Source organism: Schistocerca cancellata, chromosome 4 (assembly GCF_023864275.1).
Source record: "Schistocerca cancellata isolate TAMUIC-IGC-003103 chromosome 4, iqSchCanc2.1, whole genome shotgun sequence".
NCBI classification, from domain to species: domain Eukaryota; kingdom Metazoa; phylum Arthropoda; class Insecta; order Orthoptera; family Acrididae; genus Schistocerca; species Schistocerca cancellata.
Genome location: NC_064629.1, coordinates 662,167,635 through 662,188,577, shown reverse-complemented (window position 1 = coordinate 662,188,577; position 20,943 = coordinate 662,167,635). Strand labels below are relative to the sequence as shown.

General features: G+C 37.9%; 1 protein-coding gene across 1 annotated transcript in view; it reads left to right on the top strand.

Moving 5' to 3' along the window:
* The window catches only part of LOC126183590 (endoribonuclease Dcr-1-like), a 295,755-nt gene that overhangs the window by 104,687 nt on the left and 170,125 nt on the right, over window positions 1-20,943 (top strand). The gene's annotated exons all lie outside the window — the stretch shown is intronic.

Genomic DNA, 20,943 nt, shown 5'->3' with positions numbered 1-20,943 from the left:
TCGGTCCATAAGTTTAAGTAAATGCAGTCGACAATACAACAAGAATCAGCTGTAACCACATACACAGAAAAAACAAGAGGGAAGTAGTTTCACGTGGAGAGAGACTTCTAAGAGCGAAAGATAGGGGCATCACATTTCCAGAGGAGACATGGGATTACTAATCCCCCAATTAGTTTCAGAGAACGTAGATATGTATAAATTATAACAATAAATATTTTTGTGAAAACATGGCAAAATATTTCTAGTGACCATAGTTAACACAATGAATTCAGTGCCCTCAACAAATGGATCTCTGATGAATATTTATCACCACTCTTCTCCCTTCTCTCCTTTGTCTCAAATGACAATTATTTGCCTTCATTTTATTCGTGGATTTACTGTCATACTATTTTTATCTGGCTCTCAGGCTTCCATTTGTGTTAGTATCACACTGACAACAATAACAGCATAGGACAAGAGCTAGGAAAGAACTTGGCCTTAACAATCCTAAAGGATCCACATCAACATTTGCCTAGTACAATTTGGGGTTACCTGAGGATTATTCAACCAGAAAGGAGATGAAACTCGTCGGTGTATATGAATTACATCTCTTAAATACTGTATCATTTTGCTTAATTTTATCCCACTTTTCTTGGGGAGTCTCTTGTTTCCACAACAATGATTTTGTATTGTTCTATAAATTTTGTTATTTTCATCTTCAGACATCTTTTCGTACACTAAATCATTATTTATGTATTTGGCTAATATTTTGATTTTTTGGAATCTCATTGTAATAAACTATCACTCTACAGACTTAATATCTTCCTAAACATTAGTGTTATTTAAAATCAATTATCTGTTCACATTTAGTTCTTTCGTTATGTATATGTGAACTTATATTTTTTAACTCCTTCAACTTTTGTGCCAGCATAACAAATTTCTGTGGCCACTTTCACAATCACCAAGTCACTCTCTGCTTGAATATTAGTTCTCAAAGCACTTATGGATGTGAAGAATATTTACCTATAAATCCAATGCTTCTTCCCAGCTTAAAGAGACTGTTGATTGTTCCCATTTCAATATATTCCTGTGCTTCTTCCTAAAAGTAAAACAATAGAATTATTATAGCTCTGAAAAAAATTATTTAGTTGCACCAATTATGTAATAAACAATTTTAAGACATAAAAGAAAAATCATGACTCACCTTGTGAAACTCCCACCAACAAAGGGTGTGGCTATTATTCCATCAATGTTATGAGTAAGATTTGGTTTCTTTGAAGTTATTATCTTTTCAACTTCTAATGCATACTATGTTATTGGTTTATTGGGAAAATGTTCCATCACAAATTCTTTAATGATTTTAACCCTCATGTCTGGATTATTAATCTGAAAATAAAAATATACTACAATTGGTCTAATATAATTATTACGCTCCTATTTAAAACTACAGAAATTGAAAAATAAGGAAATCTACACACATTACAATAACATATCCAACAGACCTGCAATAATGCATTAACTACATTTTACACTTATATGTAATAATTTGTCAGCCTCTTGCCTGTACAACTAGTGTGTGTTTTGCTTGTTGTAATATTTCAAAATATGTGTTTAAATATTTATGAAGTATAAATATAATTCAAGGGCTGGTTGATGTGTGGGTGAATCTGTGTTGTGTAATGTAAGGTAAAACACTATAAAGTGTGTATCTCTCATCTTACACCAAAGAATGCAGTTTTAGAAATAATTTTAAGTGCAATTAGTGTTAGTTAAATTAACTTAACGTTTTATAAATCTGCCTACAAGAAAGACAAAATTCCAACATCTGTTCACCTACACATCCTTTGTCACCTGCTAGGTTAACATGAACAGCTCGACTGATTTTGTATCAAAATGCATTAATTATTCAATAGTGTTATCCTTCAGTCAATGCATTTTTACTCAACATATGACCATAGATAGCATTCCCAAAATTTGATAACTGAAGATTCAAAAAGCATCCATGATTTATTCTCAGGATGTCACCCATCTGCATATTTATTGGACATTAAACATAAATGTTTGGATTTCAAAATGGCATTATACTGAGATATTTATACAGATTATGAGCACAAAAATTTTTTATTGGTAATTTATGAGCACTGACTTATCTAAGGCATTTAATTGTATCAATCATTACATTCTGTTGGAGACATTACATATTTTGGGTTAAATTGTTAGCTGTCTGCCTGCTTCCATTAATGTTCTTGCTCTACATTAAGGGGCTCCGGAAAGGTTCAAAATCTTGAAATACTCAATTTTTACTTTTTTGCATTTTAAAAATCTACATACTATCCCCTTTCGATTGATAAATAATTTATTCAGTTTAGAAGACTACAACTATTTTAAAAATGCTTTTGGAATACAAGGGTTGGAACTTTAATAGTGGAAATTATTTATTTACTGCTCGTACAAAATAGATATGTGTTTCAAAGTTTTACTGACCTTCAAAGAAGTCACCACCATTGTGTATAACCCATTGCCAGCGATGTGGAAGTCGTAGGATACTCTTAGCAGTGCCAGTTGTGCTGACAGTTCGAGCGGTGCGGTGTATTGCCGGACGAATTTGTAGCAGTTCTGAAGCGAATGCCGTGAAGTGTTTCCTTCAGTTTAGAAATCAAATTGAACTCACAAGGGCTTAAGTCAGGGGAGTGCAGTAGGTGGTGTAGCACTTAGCAGCCCCATCAGTAAAACAAATCAGTAACAGCTTGCACTGTACGTGTGTGAGCATTGTCCTGCAAAATGATGGTTAGGTCCTGCAGAAAGTGTCATCACTTCTGTCTCTGTGCTGTTCATTTTTGGAACACAATTTACGACCAGCTTAGCATAAGTTCAACTTGATTTCTAAACAAAAGGAAACACTTCACAGCGTTCGCTTCAGAACTGCTACAAATTTGTCGGGCAATAGACCGCAGTGCTCGAACTATCAACACAACTAGCCCTGCTAAGAGTATCCCTACGACTTCTACATTGCTGGTAACAGATTATACCCAATGCTGGTGACTACTTTGAAGCTCAGTAAAACTTTGAAAGACATATCTATTTTGTACGAGCAGTAAATAAATAGTTGCCACTATTAAAGTTCCAACCCGTGTATATCTTAAAAAAGGACAGTCGCATTACCACAGTTCAAGAAAAGAAATAAATATAGCTGTAAGCACCAAGGGTGAATGGCCATTTGAAGTAGAACGTTATGAATTTACCTGTGCACTTACCCCACCTTACCGTATTTGGAGTTAAATGTGCTCCATCTGAAGTCTTCGTTGATCATTTGGATGGTCATCTATTATGATGTACAGAATGTTGTAGTCTTCTTGAAAGAAGAGAAAGGTGGAATGAGAGTAGGAATTATCAATCACTGGAAGTGAAATAAGCACATATGGACTGAGGCCCCAAAAAGGATAAAACTGCCCACAACCCTTTTCATGCGAAATGGCATCTAATATGTTCAAAGGATACATACAAAAAACTTAAGCATCAGTTCAAAGTGAAATCATTGGCAGGCAGAAGTATTTGTTCATGTTTGTGCACTTGAAATGCTACTCGGTGAGTCTTCTGTCACATGAACGCCAGTATCAGAAAGCAGAGAACCAACAGCAAGCAAAGTAACATCATCAACAAAATAAATACCATGTATGAGTCACCCTTGTTTATGTCATCTCTGAGTTCCTACAGGAACCAACAATGCAAAATTCAGAAATCAGGGACAACACAATCCAATTGAAACACACCATAAACCTAAGTTAATAATAACTCTGTCATTCTAATCATGATCTCCTTCAGTAAATCAGCAAGTACCTTCAGGTCTATCTCTTCTGAATTTCATTCCCTACAGCTTATAAGACTGAGAGGTATGGTAATCTTCACATGTAAATTACTCACACACTGCAGTAGAGCATTAACGGGGTCTAGCTTCGTGTTATGGAACTGAATTATCAATACAGAAAAAACCCATGCACTTGTCCCAAGAACGAAATTTTAACTTAACAGTGGAGTTTACACTGTTGTTAATCTGCCTGACAGATTAAAACTGTGTGCCTAATCTTAACTTGTACTCATAATATTGCCTGTAATGGGCAGTACTCTTACCAGTTGAGCAATTTAAGCATTATCACAGTACAGGCTGCTAAACCATAATAATTACCCCAGATATCTAGGCGTCACCTTTGATAGAACCCTAACATTCAAGGAACACCTATGTAATACAGCCGCAAAACTTAAAACTCGAAATAATATCATACAGAAGCTATGTGGGACTACGTGGGGCTCTTCCGCGGCTGTACTGAGATCTTCGGCTCTGGGACTTGTCTACACAACAGCAGAATATGCCGCACCGGTATGGCTAAACAGTAAACACACAGGCTTGATCGATGCTCAACTAAACTACACAATGAGGATGATATCAGGAACAATAAAGCCAACGCCTTTACACTAGCTACCTATACTGAGCAACATTCCCCCACCGGACCTGCGCAGAGAGAACGCTCTCTTACGCGAGTATGGAAAAGTGCTGAACAACGAGAAACTGCCAATCCATAAGGATGTTCCTGCCCTGGAGATGAACAGATTGCGCTCCAGACACCCCTCTTTAAAAAAGGCAAAAAATACACATCCTCTCAACCCGGATTATGGCAACCTCTGGAAAACGCGGTGGAGAGAATCTGTGCCCCAAAACCTGCAGAATATGCCATGTATCAATGTCCAACCACCAGGATTCAATTTGCCAAGGAAAACTTGGATGACCTTGAATCGAATTCGGACAAATAACGGCAGATGTGCAGACAGCCTCCACAGGTGGGGTAAAATCACCACCCCGAGATGTGACTGCGGTGCGGACCGGCAGACGATTCGTCACATCGTGGAAGATTGCCCTCTGAGACGTTTTGCAGGAGACCCCAATGAATTTCTGACCACGAGTGCAAGTGCAATAGACTATGTCACAAATCTGGATGTTTGCTTGTGAACTTTTGTTTGTTATATACACTATTTTAAACACTTTTATATCTACAACTATATGTTATACACTGTGACTACTCTTTATTTCTGTGTCTTATGATTTTTATGTTTTTTTTATATGATCTGTTACATGCCATAAGTTAAATAAAAAATAAATCACAGTACTGAAAGATGTACTACCACACTCCTGTTCAGGAGACTCAGCTCATCCAGCAATCCCTTAGTATAGTGCATCTGTTAAAATCTTTTGAAAGCTCTGTGCACTGAGTTGTATAATAAGATCAGCAACAGCTTCTCTGTCAGGTACATCTAACGATGTTAAATTTGTAAATGAAGGAAATTCATTTTTGCTCTAAATGAAATACAGATTTGTACATGACTGTTCAGTCAGTAAGATTATTGTTTATGAAAATCAAGTGTCAGAGTTCCTGTCTCAGTCTGTCACGTTTTTAAGCTGGCAGAAAGTTTTGACCTGTGGTGGTATTTATAGAAAATTATTAAAATCACAAAGTGACAGATAGGCTGTCTCGTACTTCAAGAGGTGCACCTCCCAGTACTGTCAACGGAAACACTAAAAAAATAGATCGCAACTGTTCTAGCTTTTGGAACAGTAGAGTCCTTGTTCAGAAAGGAATGAGATTTGACTGGCGACCAGTTCACTCAGAACCCAGGCTATGTGGGATCAATTTGTTATTAAAAGTGCATGTCCAAAGAAGGCAAAGGACTAAGGCTGAAGAAAAATGAGTCAGTCCGATTTGGTAGTATATTTGTAAGCACTATGTCAGCTTCATTTCAAAGCTGACAGGAAGAATCAATAGAATGGGAAGTAAATATGGAATAGAAGAGAAAAAGAAAATAAATAGAATAATACTATTAAATAATAATAAATAGAAATATGTAGAAAAATGGAGGTCTTTTTTTTTGGGGGGGGGGGGAGGTAGGGCGGTTGGTAGTGTTGGCACTACTTTGCAGGGAGGGTGGCAGAAAAAGGGGAGGGAATAGACTCAATCAATCACCTATATAGGGAAGCAGCAGAGTCAATGTAAGCTAAGGGAGATGAAGTACAGGATGGTGGCAGGAGTGAGTGGCTATCTAAGGTGACAAATTCCCATCTGGAGAGTTTGTGGAATGTTATGCTGGGTAGGAGGATCACGACTGAAGGTGGCATAGATCTTAATAATGTGCTGTCTTTGACTTTTTACTTTCTCCAAAATTGTCTGATGTTTAGGTCCACAGCCATAAAATATTGATTAAAATAAGTCATGGTTCTGCCATGCCTTTATATTATTTACACAGATACTTTATCTATATTACTGAACAGCTAACCTTGTTCATGGCGCACAGTACAGTTTTGGTTGCCTATTTACTAACTTTCTATTGCATCAAAAATTTGAATTTCAGTATTTCATATAATTATTGACTGAATATAAAAATTTGAAATGCTATCATAATCTCATTAAGAGATATAACCTTGTTTTAAAGGTTTGACACAGTAAGACAAGTGTTACTGTTAGAAACAGTTAGTCTGTTGTGAGGCAACATAACTTGTGGTGTGCAAATTAGCCAGACTACATTCATCCTGTATTTGAGAATGAGAGCACTTAGTGACATCCAATAAACTTTGTATACAATTTCAAATGTTTATGAAACTTTTTCTCAATGATAACCCCACAAAATGATCGAAGGGGAAATGTCTACTGCTTATTGCAGCATGATGCATGATGTTATATATTATTACATTTTTATATTTTCTCCCAACATCATTATAATTTATTATTTATTTACTACTAACTCTATTTGCAATACATGTTACAGACAGTATCCACATATACCACTGACTGTACCTGCAAAATTTTGTAATTGTATGACAGAGTGAGGGATCTTAAAGTTGTAAACATCAAGATGCGAAAAGAAGTAGCTTTTGCTTAAAACAGAGCATAAATTACCCAGACTGTACTCATCCATTGTTTGATAATGAGAGCACTCAGAAAATTCCTACAAACTATAAACATAATTTCAGACCTTTTCTGAATGTTTTCTTACATGATTATCATAAAGTACTGTATTTAACACATTACATTATTTGTAAAGTAATCAGGAGTTTGAAGCTATTTTATACATTGGAGTTTGATTCTTTAAAGAATTGGGGGGGGGGGGGGGGGAGTGTGATTGGCTCAACGTTATTGACTAATATCAACATAAGTAATTTTGAAGTGTACAAGTGCACATGCTATTAACAGCTGTCGGGGGTGGAATACTGTTTATCTCTGCTTTTATAGTATAGAATAACAACATATTTTCATGAAACTAAGAAGCCACTAAGCATTTATACTCCAATGCAGGCTTTTGTGGCTGGTATTTATATCCTTGATGGCATTGATTTTGTGTGGCATTAGGCTGTGATCTAAGGTATGTTTCTATGTGTAAAGTTTCATCCCCTGCTGCTGGAAACATCCTCAGTGTCTCTTCCTACAGCTCTACTGATGCAGTCTGTGACATTTTTATGTACGAGACAAAAACTTTTCAATGAGCTGTTTCCTTTTCGCCAAAAGCTCCAGGTCTTCTACATCGTATTGTCCTGTTTATCTCCTTGTTATAGTACCTATTTTTCTAAAATTTATTCTGAAGTGATTGAGATCTTCCTCCAAACACTGGCTCACAGATTCTTTTAGCCCAGTCCACCAGTGTCTTAATTATTTTTCTTTTCTGCTTGGGATGGTGATTGGATATCTGTGAAGGTATCTTCAAGTATGAGTGGGCGCTGCACATCCAAAATTGAAATTTGACGTCCTTTGTCTTTTTCTGTTCTGAACTTTATATTAACATAATTCGGAAAATTTCCAAATTTTGAGTGTTTATTTTAACCATATGGCAAAATAGGAAACAGCATGGTTGCACTGTGTAGTATACCAAAAGAAAATGTTATTGCTAATATCAGGGTATCACTTAGGAACAAACCATCTAACAGTAATTTAATGAAATGTGAGAAGATAGCTCTTAGAGATTTTAATTTAAATAAAGACATTCTTATCTTCCAGGGGTAACAACAATGCTACATGGTGAGGAGGAATAAAAGCTACCATGGAAGATACAGAGGGATCAAGACAGATTCTAAAAGTGTTACTACCAAGGGTGTATTCACAAATCTTTGTTAGTTCTATTGGTTGCCAAACCTATGTGATTGTCAAATGCTTGGCCACTCTCCTACAGTCATTTGTAGAAAAAACTGACACTTATGTTAAAGATACTTTTAAATTTATCAAAAAATTAAAATCCACCATGTTGAATAAAAAGAGAGATTCTCACATTGATACCAGAATAGAGTCCAAATCTGAAAGCAGGGTCATCAGTGAAGTACAAGACTTAGCTTTGAAACCATGTTTATTGAGGACACCAAGATACATATAGAACAGAAATAAATCTGGATAAAGAGTGCTGCTATTTATACAGACATTAAATATTCCTGAATATGTAAACATTACAAACACAAAAAATTTCAAGAAACATCTAGAAATGATGATAAATACTAAATAACAGATATATACTGGTGGTCAGATTTGAATTGTTGACCCACAGCATGCCAGCCAGCGACACCAACCACTACTCAACATTGCCTACAGCACAGCTTGTGGCATTGCCAGTTGTCCTAGAGAAACACTGTGATCTACTGTTTCAGAAGTTCTCATTCGAGACAACTACAGCATCCTGTATTTAAATCTCGTCAGTGGTCCTCTGTATGGCAGTGCTGGGAGTCACTACATTCAGATCATGTTGTCACACATTCTTTACTATGATGAACATCGAGTAGCCCCTCCCATCAAAGCTTCACCATCATTGAGTGGGCCACCAGTTTCTCTGAATGAGTAACTCCATCATTCATCTGCACCTTGAGTCTGTAGTATGGCTTCATGCAGAGTTCATGGACAGCATGTCAGTGCTTTTGTATTCTTGATGAACAATTGTAGTCCTCAACTTTGAAAGTGACGTCCAACAAGCAATGAAGGATACAATACAGCCCACAGTAACATTTTAATAGCTTTTCTGATAGTCCCACATTCCGCATAAATGTAAAAATCTATACCAACTTTTCCAGGCCATGTCTCACTGGCCGGTGCTTGCTGTTATAGTGCTCTCAGTCCTTCTCCTCAGTGTCCAAGGACCATATGTGAGTCAGCTGCTTACTACTTTGGTCCTGGTGAGGTGTTGTTTCATTAGTATCATCCGGTTGAAATGGAAACAGAGTATCCATTGATGTTTGGCATTGCAACCATGGAGCAGAAAGAATGGTATGAAGCCTGTTGTCTCTGGCCTTGCTGCATTATATGTGAACATCATGACTGGCAGTAGTATATCCCAATCTTTCTTTTTGAGATCAATGTACATTGAGATAATATTGTAGCCAATTGCCATCTTGCAGGTGATACTGCAGATTGAAATTACCTCTGATAATAGTTTCACCTGGAGAACTTTTCTACAATTAGAGGACAGCACACAATGCGTTCCATGCTTCAAAATGGTATCTTCTGCAAGAAACCATGGAATTTCCAGAACTTTGGCAGTTGGCACTGGTTTGAAGACAGCATAGCGGGTGAGGTAGTTGGTGCAGTCTATTATCCATAGATTCCAGGGTTGCCACAAGTTCTGGAAATCGGAATTTCAAACATGTCAGGGAAATAGGAAAATGTCGGGGAACACACACACACACACACACACACACACACTGGAAAAATCTCGTTTTTTGTCTCAGTAGCTGAAATTGTTTGTTTACTGAGATGTGCATCACACTGACTAGGGACAGCTAAGTATGTGCACCGCTTCCCCCTTCCCTCATTTGTACTAGTTCTTGCCTTTCTACCGCTCCCCTCAGCCTGCAGCCAGTGCTGTCACCACTTGGTGCCGCTAGCCTAGCAGCTGCCGACGAGAGGCAGGGAGGTGTGAAGAGTCGTTTGTTTGTATCTGATTCTCACACTGTTGATGCAGCAGTCGGAGACGGAGGTCATGTGTGCGTGAGTAGTGTCTGAGTGATTGTGTGAATGTGTGCGCTCTCATTTTCTGACAAAGGCTATGGCCAAAAATTTATTTGTGAGAGTGTGGTTGTCTTTTCCATGTGCCTGTCTGCGGCACAGCAATCAGCTTTAGGATGAGTTGCTGTCTATCCTCATTAGTGTTGATTAAAGATCCTCATTATTGTTGATTCAAGAGTATTCGTGCAAGTTGTCTGTTGCATGGATTGATACTCACAGAATAGATTAGATTCAGTTTTTGTTCCATAGACCCAAAAAATGATCATTTTTGTGGGTGTGGAACATGTCATAAAGAATAAGATAAAAAACATAAAACATTTAAATATAGTAATTATTACCCTGATCATTTGTTCGGGAGATTGTGAGAATAGGTGAATACATTACTGTAAACTGGAGCTACTAATATTTACAGAATTAGTACAAGTAATGAAACATTGCACTTTTAATAAATTTATCATACACAAAATATTTAATCTTGACTGATGTGACCAAGTGCTGCCAAAACTGAAATCTAACAGACATTTTTACTTAAGCTGATCTAACAGTCCCTGTTAAGATATTCATCTATAGAGTAGGAGGAGTTTCCTATCAAAAAATCTTTCAAACTCTGTATAGACTGTGCTTTATTTGAAACCGAGTTTTTAATGGTGGCTGGCAGTTTATTGAAAACGTGTATTCCTGAACATTGGACCCCTTTTTTGACCAAGGCAAGTGATTTTAGGTCTTCATGTAGATTGTTCTTATTCCTGGTTTCAATACTATTTATTTAACTATTGCTTGGGAATATAGATAAAGAATATTACTTGCAACAAATAGAATTAAGGAATAAATATACTGAGAAGCAGTGGTTAGAATACGAAGTTCCTTGAACTGTTTTCTACATGATGTTCTTGAATTTACGCTACAAATGATTCTTGTTACACGCTTCTGCACACTAAAATCGTTTGCTCAGTTTGATTAGTTACCCCAGAACATGATCCTGTATGACATAATAGAATGGAAGTAAGCAAATTATGCAAGTATACTTCATCAGTTCTGTGGTATGCCCTTCCCAAATGAATTTATTGTCGAGTTGTAATTGTGGATCTTTTCAAAGTTTAATGGCAGTGAATTAGCTTTAAACCATTTATTAATGGCGGTGAAAATTTGATTAGCAGCTATTTCTAAATATGTACTTGACTTGCTTCTTATTTCAATGTTTGTATCATCTACAAACAAAACAAACTTAGCATCTGGCAATGTGACAGACAAGAGGTCATTGATGCACACAAGAAAAAGCAAAAGAGTCAAGGTGGAACTTTGAGGAACACCACACAAAATTAATTCCCAGAGAGATGAAAAGTGAGTGCTTACTGCACAGATATTTCATGAAAACATCCTTGGTAAATGATAATTAATTGAAACCCTCAGCTGCCGACAGGTGTTGTTGATATAGCTTGATGGGGACAGCTGCAAATGTGTGCGCTGACCGGGACTCGAACCCGAAATCTCCTGCTTACATGGCAGACGCTCTATCCAACTGAGCCACCGAGGACACAGATGAATAGTGTGGCTCCAGGGACTTCTCCCTTGCACGCATCCTTGGTTTCCTGTTAGTTAGATAAGACTTAAAGCATTTCGCAGCATTGCCAGTGACACCGTAATATTCTAATTTACTTCAGAGAATGCTGTGGTTCGCACAGTCAAAGGCTTTTGACAGGCCGCAGAAAATGCTAGTAGTCTCTAATTTATTATCTAATGAATTGAGTACACTTTCAGTGTATGTGTAAACAGCTTCCTCTATATCAGAACCCTTAAGAAACCAAAACTGTGACTTGGGAAATATACTATTTGCAGTCATATGCTTAAGGAGACATTGAACACAACTTTCCAAATGTTTTTGAAAATGCCGGCAAAAGTGAAATTGGTCAATAGTTTGATGGTATTTCTTTATCCCCCTTCTTCTAGAGAGGCTTAACTTCAGCATATTTTAGCCAGTCTGGAAATGTTTCACTGATAAGAGATTGATTACACAAATAACTTAAGATAGACAACTTGCATGAGCACTCTGATTAACTTCATTGATATGTTATCATACCCACTGGAATACTTAGATTTCATGGATTTTATGATGGATGCTACTTGTTTGGAAGATGTGAGTGTTGTTTCCATTTTACTGAAGTTCTATTTAAAGACTGGTCTCAGATACTCCATTACACTGTTCACTGAACCTGATAACCCCAAGCTGTCAGTAACAGAAATAAAGTACTTGTTCAAGAGGTTTGAAACACTGCATGTACTTATTACCAATATCTCACTTAATTTTAGAGCTATCTGTCCCTCTTCCCTTTTGGCTCCACCTCTCTCTGTCTTCTCTATATCCCATAGAGTTTTTTTCTATTTTGTTGCCTGATGTGATTATTATCTTCTTTTCATAATGAAGCTTCTTCGATTTCTGGGTTACTTGCTTCAATATTTTGCAGTATTCTTTGTAATGTGTTGCAATGCTAACTTCAGAGCTGTTCCTGGATTGTAGATACAGTCTCCTTATTGTCCCACATGATATCCTTATTCCTGTATCTATTATTTATTTACACGTCAATTTCTGTAGAAACAAATTGAGGAGCAAATCTCCAAGGTCATGGAACAGGTCAGTACATGAAATTACCACATAAAAGTAATAACAGATAAAAATAAAATATTTATAAATCTGAAACAAGTCAAGCCATAAGTGTAAGTAAATGCAATCAAAAATACAAGATTCAGCATAATTTTTTCAAGAAACTCCTCGACAGAATAGGAGTAGTGACCCACGAGGAAACTCTTCAGTTTCGATTTGCGAGCACGTGTATTACTGCTAAGGTTTTTGAATTCTTTTGGAAGCGTATTGAAAATGGATGCAGCAGTATACTGCACACCTTTCTGCACAAGAGTTAAGGAAGTCCGATCCAAATGCAGGTTTGATTTCTGCTGAGTATTAACTGAGTGAAAGCTGCTTATTGTTGGGAATAAGCTAATATTGTTAAAAAGAAATGACAGGAAAGTGTGTGTGTGTGTGTGTGTGTGTGTGTGTGTGTGTGTGTGTGTGTGTGTATGAATGTCAAAATAACCAAACTCATGAACAGGGGTCGACAAGAGGTTTGTAAACTTACACCACTTATTGCCTGAACCACCTGTTTCTGAGCCAAAAATATCCTTTTAGAATGGGAAGAGTTACCCCAAAATTTAATACCATATGACATAAGCAAATGAAAATAAGCAAAGTAGACTAATTTTCATGTTGAACGGTCACTTACTTCAGATACCGCTCGAATAGTAAAAATGGCAGCATTATGTCTTTGAACAAGATCCTGAACGTGGGCTTTCCACAACAGTTTACTATCTATCTGAACACCTAGAGATTTGAACTATTCAGTTTCACTGATCATATGCCCATTCTCTGAAATTAAAACATCAGGTTAGTTTATTTTCTACAAACAATGAACTTAGGTCATGAACTGCTCTATTTGAAACCGAGCCAATGTTGCACACAACATCTTTTACTACCAAGCTAGTGTCATCAGCAAACAGAAATATTTTAGAGTTACCTGTAATACTAGAGGGCATATCATTTATATAAATAGGGAACAGGAGTGTCCCCAACACTGATCCCTGTGGCACCCCCCACTTGACTGTACCCCACTCAGACCCCACACCACAGCCATTCTCAACATTGTGAATAGTGACCTTTTGCTGTCTGTTGCTAAAGTAAGAGGTGAACCAATTGTGAGCTATTCCCCGTATTCTGTTATGGTCCAACTTCCGGAGCAATATTTTGTGATCAATACAATCAAACGCCTTAGACAAATCAAAAAATATGCCTAGCATTCGAAACCTTTTGTTTAATCCATCCAGTATCTCACAGAGAAAAGAGAATATAGCATTTTCAGTTGTTAAACGACTTCTAAAGGTGAACTGTACATTTGATAGCAAATTATGTGATCTAAAATATGAATTATCCTTTCATACACGACCTTTCCAATATCTTTAGCAAACAGTGATGGCATAGAAATAGGTCTAAAATTGTCTACATTATCCATTTCTCCCTTTTTATAAAGTGGCTTTACTGCTGAGTACTTTAATCGTTCAAGAAACTGACCATTCCTAAAGGAAAAATTACAAATATGGCTAAATACAGGACTAACATGTGCAGCACATTACTTTAATATTCTGTGAGGCACTCCATTATATCCATGAGAGTCCTTAGTCTTTGGTGATTTAATTATTGACTCAGTCTCCCCCTTGTCTGTATCACAGAGGAGTATTTCAGACATCAGTCTCAGAAACGCATTTGCCAAGAGAGTTATATGATTCCCCGTGGAAATTAAATTTGTATTTAATTCACCAGCAATACTCGGAAAATAATTGCTAAATACTGTACATATATCTGATTTATCAGTAACAAGTATTTTTACTGCGAACGGACTTTACAGCATCGACCTTGTGCTGCTGACCAGGCACTTCCTTCACAGCTGACCATATGGTTTTAATTTTATCATGTGAATTAGCTATTCTATTTGCGTACCACATACTCTTTGCCGTTCTAATAACATTTTTAAGCACCTTACAGTACTGCTTGTAATGGGCTACTGTAGCTTGATTGTGACTATTTCTTACATTTTGATATAATTCCCACTTTGTTCTACATGATATCCTTATCCCACTAGTCAGACACCCAGGCTGCCTTTTACTGCTAGTACCCTGTTTAGAATGCTCTAATGGAAAGCAACTCTTAAAGAGCATCAGAAATGTATTAAGGAAAGCATTATATTTGTCATCTATGTTATCGACACTATAAACATCCTGCCACTCTTGTTCCTTGACGGACCATTAAAAACTGTGTATTGCTGTTGGATTAAATTTCCTAAATAGTTTGTAATTATATGTAACATTTGTTTGAGTACAAAATCCTTTTAGTGTTAAAATTTGTGTGTCATGGTCTGAAAGGCCATTCAACCTTTTACTAACAGAATGCCAAACTAGTAATGAAGAATGAATAAAAATATTGTCTATGGCTCTGCTACTTTTCCCCGGCACCCTAGTTAAAAAAAAACACAGTATGCATCAGAACATATGAATTTAGGAGATCTACCAACATACTTTTTCTTGCACATTCATATACAAAATTAATAATGAAGTCACCTCATATAACTAATTTCTGGTACTTCCTACAAAGTGAATCAAGAACCCTCTGTAGCCTGAGAAGAAATGCTCTGAAGTCAGAGCTAGAGGACCTATAAACAACAATAATTAGAAGTTTCGTTTCACTAAATTCAACTGCCCCTGCACAACATTCAAATATCTGTTCAGTGCAGTTCCATGATACGTTTAGGGACGCAAATGGAATACGTTTTTTTGGCCACTCCCCCACCCTGCAAGGAACTCCTTGAAAAACAGCCAGCTAATCTGTATTCTGGCAAAGGAAGCCTCTGAATTGTCAAATTCTTTAAGTGGTGTTCCGATATACCAGTAATTTCAGAGTCAACATATATAGGCAGTTCACTAACTTCATCTGCTTTTGTAGTCCATGGTTTTAGACTTCTTTGTGATTTGAGTTACCTTTAGGGGAAAACAGTTTGAAAAAGTAGAAGTAACTTTTTTAATGAATGCTTTGTATTTTCTGAATTTCTCAATTTTTGACTAATTTATTACCGTCCTGTACTCAGATTTAATAGATTTTTTATCCTGGCAAGTTTCAACATTTAGCACAAGTTACTGCATGTCATGATCAGATAGCCCATTTACTATTGGTTTTGTGATATGACTTTTTTTCCCTAGATTTGTCTACAAAAATATTATCAAAAGCAATCTCAGAGCATTTACATATCCTTGTTGCAAAGTTCACAGTAGGCACTAAATTGAATGACAGTGTTACAGGTTGCAATACTTTTTCACTGACAGAGCTTTTCAATTAATCCACATTAAAATCACCAGCAACCACTATTTCCTTGTTTTTTACTGTGAGGTGGGACAACAGAGCTTCCAGATACTTTATGAAGAGGTTAAAATTTCCTGAAGGTGATCTGCATATCCTTACTATTATAAAGGATTTATTATGAAATACTACTTCTGTTGCACAAGCTACTAAGTGCTGCTGGTAACAAAATTTATTCATATTAGTATTCTTGAAATCAAAACAGCTTCTGATAAATTTGGCAACTCCTTCTTTCTCCATATTCTCTCTATATAAGTTAAAAGCTAACTTGAATCCTGTAATATTTAACATATCTATACCAGTGGTCACATGATGATCAGAGGGGCAGATCATATCAATTGGTTTGCTCAACTCTAATTCTTCAACACAAATGAGCAACTCATTAAGCTTATCCCTTAGTCCTCTGGTATTCTGATGCAATAAGGATAACGGATTTTGTACACTGGCTGAATTACAACTGGATGAATGTAGTTGTCCTGTCAATTTTTGAGTATCTCTAGTTTCCATCAGAGGCTGTCTGCATGAATTGTGTACATTAAAATTTGCTTTATTACTGCCTGTTTTAACACAATGTGAATGTCATTTTCAGAGTGTCTCTGAGCATATATTGTTTCTGGCGTCCCTACTCCTTGTGATAGTGCTCCCCTTAAGTTATTTGCTGTTAGCCCAGACAGTTTTCCCTTCCCATTCCTGTTGAGGTGAAGGCCATGCCTAGTATAGCCCCACCTACTGACAGTCAACAGGAACCACACTGATATGAGACCCAATACCTTATCCAAGCAGCCTTTCCACCTCTAAACTAACTCTCCCAACAGAAGAGTTTAAATGAGGCCGATCATAGTGCCTCATAACAGACACAGGCCCACACCAGTATGTCTAATTTCTGAAGCTATCTTTACCAGGTCACTCTAAATTGAATAATTAGGGTTCATGTCTATGTTGTTGCCCGCCCCACCCACTATTACCATGGTGTCTTCCTTTGTGAAGTCTTTACACAGTAACCTACATCCTCTATCACCTGATCCAGACTTGCACGAGGTTTAAAAAAACTTGTGATGTGGTAACCTGACCCTAGTTCATCTTGCAACAGTTGGCCAACACCTCTACAATGTGAACTGCCGAACAACAAAAATTTCTTCTTCTTCTTCACAACTTTTTCTGAGTTCTTACTTTTCAAAAACTTTTTGAAAGTTTGTTGTATCCTGTGTACTCCTACATCTGCTTGTGGCTCATCAGTTTCCAACTGTGACAACAGATCAAATCTGTTTTCCACATTCACAACAACACTTTCTGAGAAAGTCCTATTCCTACTTCTTCTATAACCTGTTGTCACTTCCCACCTATCTTTTCTCTTCCCCCCCCCCCCCCCCCCCCCAACCAGTCTCGTTTCATCAGCATGGGGTCTGTGACATGTGAATAGCTGCCCACATGAGTAGACTACCATGACAGGGCAAAACCGCAGGCCATTTCTGTGGGTATCTGTAACGGATCAGACCTGCCGACCTGAAGTCCATCGTTTCCCCACTAATGTACAGGCCGTGCCCGTCAGATCTAGCCTCACAGATCTGCCCACAGACCAGGTCTTTTTGTGTGTGATTTAATGTGGCGGATTTTTGTGGTTTATCCATGGACCCTGGACCCCGGTGCTCCTCGGCAGGCCACAGGCCACAGGCCACAGGCCATGGGCGATGGATTTCAGGAATTGCGACTGCCTCATTGCAAGTACATTATACAGTGTGGTGTTTTATCGACATTTTATTTATTCTAGTACATTTTGGCACTTCAAAAGTAGTTTATATATTAGAAAGTATGGGTGAAAAGAAGTAGTGTACTCACATATTTCTTGAAAGAAAAACGAGGCATTACCTGTAAAATGAGACATAACACAATGGGTAATACCCGACAATAACAAACATAGTAGAACTAACATTTTATTGGTGGCCACCTATAGTATTCGTTTACACAACTCTTCCCTGTCTTATACACTTCTTTCAAGAGGCCTACATTTTTCTGAGGTTGTTTGTGAAATCAGTAAAGGTATTTTAAATCTGTCTTGTGACTCCAACGAAATGTGTATTTTTGTCACCAAATGTGTTTTGTTTTATTGAAATAAAATAACATCAGTGATCTTAATGAAACACATACACCATCTAAAAACAGTTCATTACAAAAGATGTAGATTTTAGTACTTACCATTTTTACTCACACATTTAGAAATACAGCCGTCCTTACATTTTTTGTCAACTTACGTCTTTACTTACCCTTGAGATCTCAAAATTTGTCAGGGAAAAATGCTGCAACTTGTCTGGAAATCAGGGAGTTTCACTTGGGGAAACTTGTGGCAATCCTGGATTCCCTTTTGTCAACTTAGGAAGTCTCCCAAAGAGGTTGATTCCAATCTGGCAGAATGGCACTGCTCCATGCAGAACTAGTATCACATGCCACAGTGGTATTTGTGGCGCGTACCAACATTACTGGCATTCCTAATGGTGGCTCACATACTGCCTAACAGATTGGTAGAAACCTGATAAGTGATACCTTTGTATGATTGTGTCTAGAGTCCTCATGAATCCAATGTGACCAGATGTTGAAGAAGTGTCATGGAAATACTTCAGGATAGCTGGCCATAGATGAGCTGCGATGATGAGCAACCATTTCTGCCCCCTTACAACATAGCTCCTCTTACACAGTGCTCTGTTTATTAATTGGAACTATCCTTTGGTTTGTTCTTTGTCATTTAATACTTCTATGGTTTTCGGCATGCTATGTCGTCCCTCTCTCAGCAGTAACATCATTTAATGCATGACAGAGATTTGGTCCATACTTTTGTGTTCTACCAAAGAATTCTTGGAAGGTAGTTGGTGTCCTTGTGTTTGTGTATGCTTTTTTATGCTACTGTGATGTCATACTCCTGAAGCCTCTGTGCCTATCTCACCAGTCGACCTGATGAATCCTTGAAGCTAGTCAGTCAGCAAAGAGACTGGTGGTCCTTCATAACAGTGAATGGTTTGCCAAATAAATACAGCTGGAATTTGTTGGTGGCCCAAACAACTACAAGGCACTCTATCTTGTTTGTGTTGTAGTCTTTTATGAGCCTCAGTAGCATTTCACAGTTTACAAAAGTTTCATAGATAAAATGAGTATCTGGACTGACGACACAAAATCAACTCATTGATGACGGTGGGGTAACATCATCTTCAATGCCAAACACCCTTCCAGAGCAATCTCTGTTGTGTGTGCCTGTTGAAATAGTTTCATCAATCTGGAGCTCTGATCTTCCACAGTCTTTATCACTGCTTGTGATGCCTGCAAGAAGTCCCATCTCAGAATAAATTTATGACTACATTATGTGAAAACAAATTTGAAGGGCTGTGTTCTGTCGTTGATAGTTATTCTTGGAATACATGTTCCTGGATGTATTTCCCATTTGTGACCTTCAGCAGAATCACTTTCTTATCACAGACTGTAGTCTTTTTTAGATGGCAAAAATAAATGTTCATTGTAGCAGATAAAGAAGCCTCCAAATTGATTAGCACCCAGACAGAGGGATCTTTAATGAGATTTTCCGACATCTTGGTAACTTTAGTCCATGGAGGACTTTCATCTGTGGTGGCCTCAACTCCATAGATCATTGCCTTGCTTAGTTTTCCTGAATTCAGCAGCTAGGCCAGTGGCTGCTATCTCTGTACGGCAATCGAGAGAGCCGCAGTGTGTTTGGGAGTGACCGCATCCTGGGTTTGGCCATGGGCTTTGTCCCACAGGTCAACTACATACATCTGCAGTCAGCTGGTGTGAATACCACTGTTATGATGGTTTACTTCTTGTGACCTAATAGTTATTGACCACTTGTCTCCTTTCTCTGCAGTGGCATACAACATCCACAGTGGAAAGTCGCCATTGTGTTGTTCTCTGTCCTCCAAGGATCTCTTCTTCTGCTGTGCATTCTACTTGGCGAAGGAGTTGGTTGTACTTGTGCTGGTTGGATACTGGATTGTTAGATGGCTGCAAAACAGTCTTTGCATCATAATTTGCTTGTGACTCACTGAAGTCTGCAATGTACTGCCTCTTTGTTTGTTGAGCATGCTACGAAGCACTGTTCGTGTCAGCAGTTACATTGTTCTCATTATATGTATGGATACTGTACCCTCACAGACTAGTGGCGAAGATTGTTGCTAAAGATCGACACACCTCTTCTTCAACATTGATGTTGCCTGATGTTTGGGGTTGACATTGATGACTGCTCTCTCTTGTGTATCAATCTGACATTTCTATCTGTCATAAACTGCTGTATCTTTTTTACTACCTAATGAGGTGAGGTCACGGTGGTCTTCCATAAGTGCCATAGGGATCGTATTTGCGAATTGGTCATATCTTTTTTGTCCAACTCTATTCTGTTGCTTTTCCTCAATGCAGTGACACGATTTGATAAATTCCTCTGTTTTTGTTACTTTATGTATTTGTTTCTTTATATGGCTCAAATGCAGTGTAAAAATGCAGGTATATACAGGGCTATTACAAATGATTGAAGCGATTTCATAAATTCACTGTAGCTCCATTCATTGACATATGGTCACGACACACTACAGATACGTAGAAAAACTCATCAAGTTTTGTTCGGCTGAAGCCGCACTTCAGGTTTCTGCCGCCAGAGCGCTCGAGAGCGCAGTGAGACAAAATGGCGACAGGAGCCGAGAAAGCGTATGTCGCGCTTGAAATGCACTCACATCAGTCAGTCATAACAGTGCAACGACACTTCAGGACAAAGTTCAACAAAGATCCACCAACTGCTAACTCCATTCAGCGATGGTATGCGCAGTTTAAAGCTTCTGGATGCCTCTGTAAGGGGAAATCCGCGGGTCAGCCTGCAGTGAGCGAAGAAACGGTTGAACGCGTGCGGGCAAGTTTCACGCGTAGCCTGCGGAAGTCGATGAATAAAGCAAGCAGGGAGCTAAACGTACCACAGCCGACGGTTTGGAAAATCTTACGGAAAAG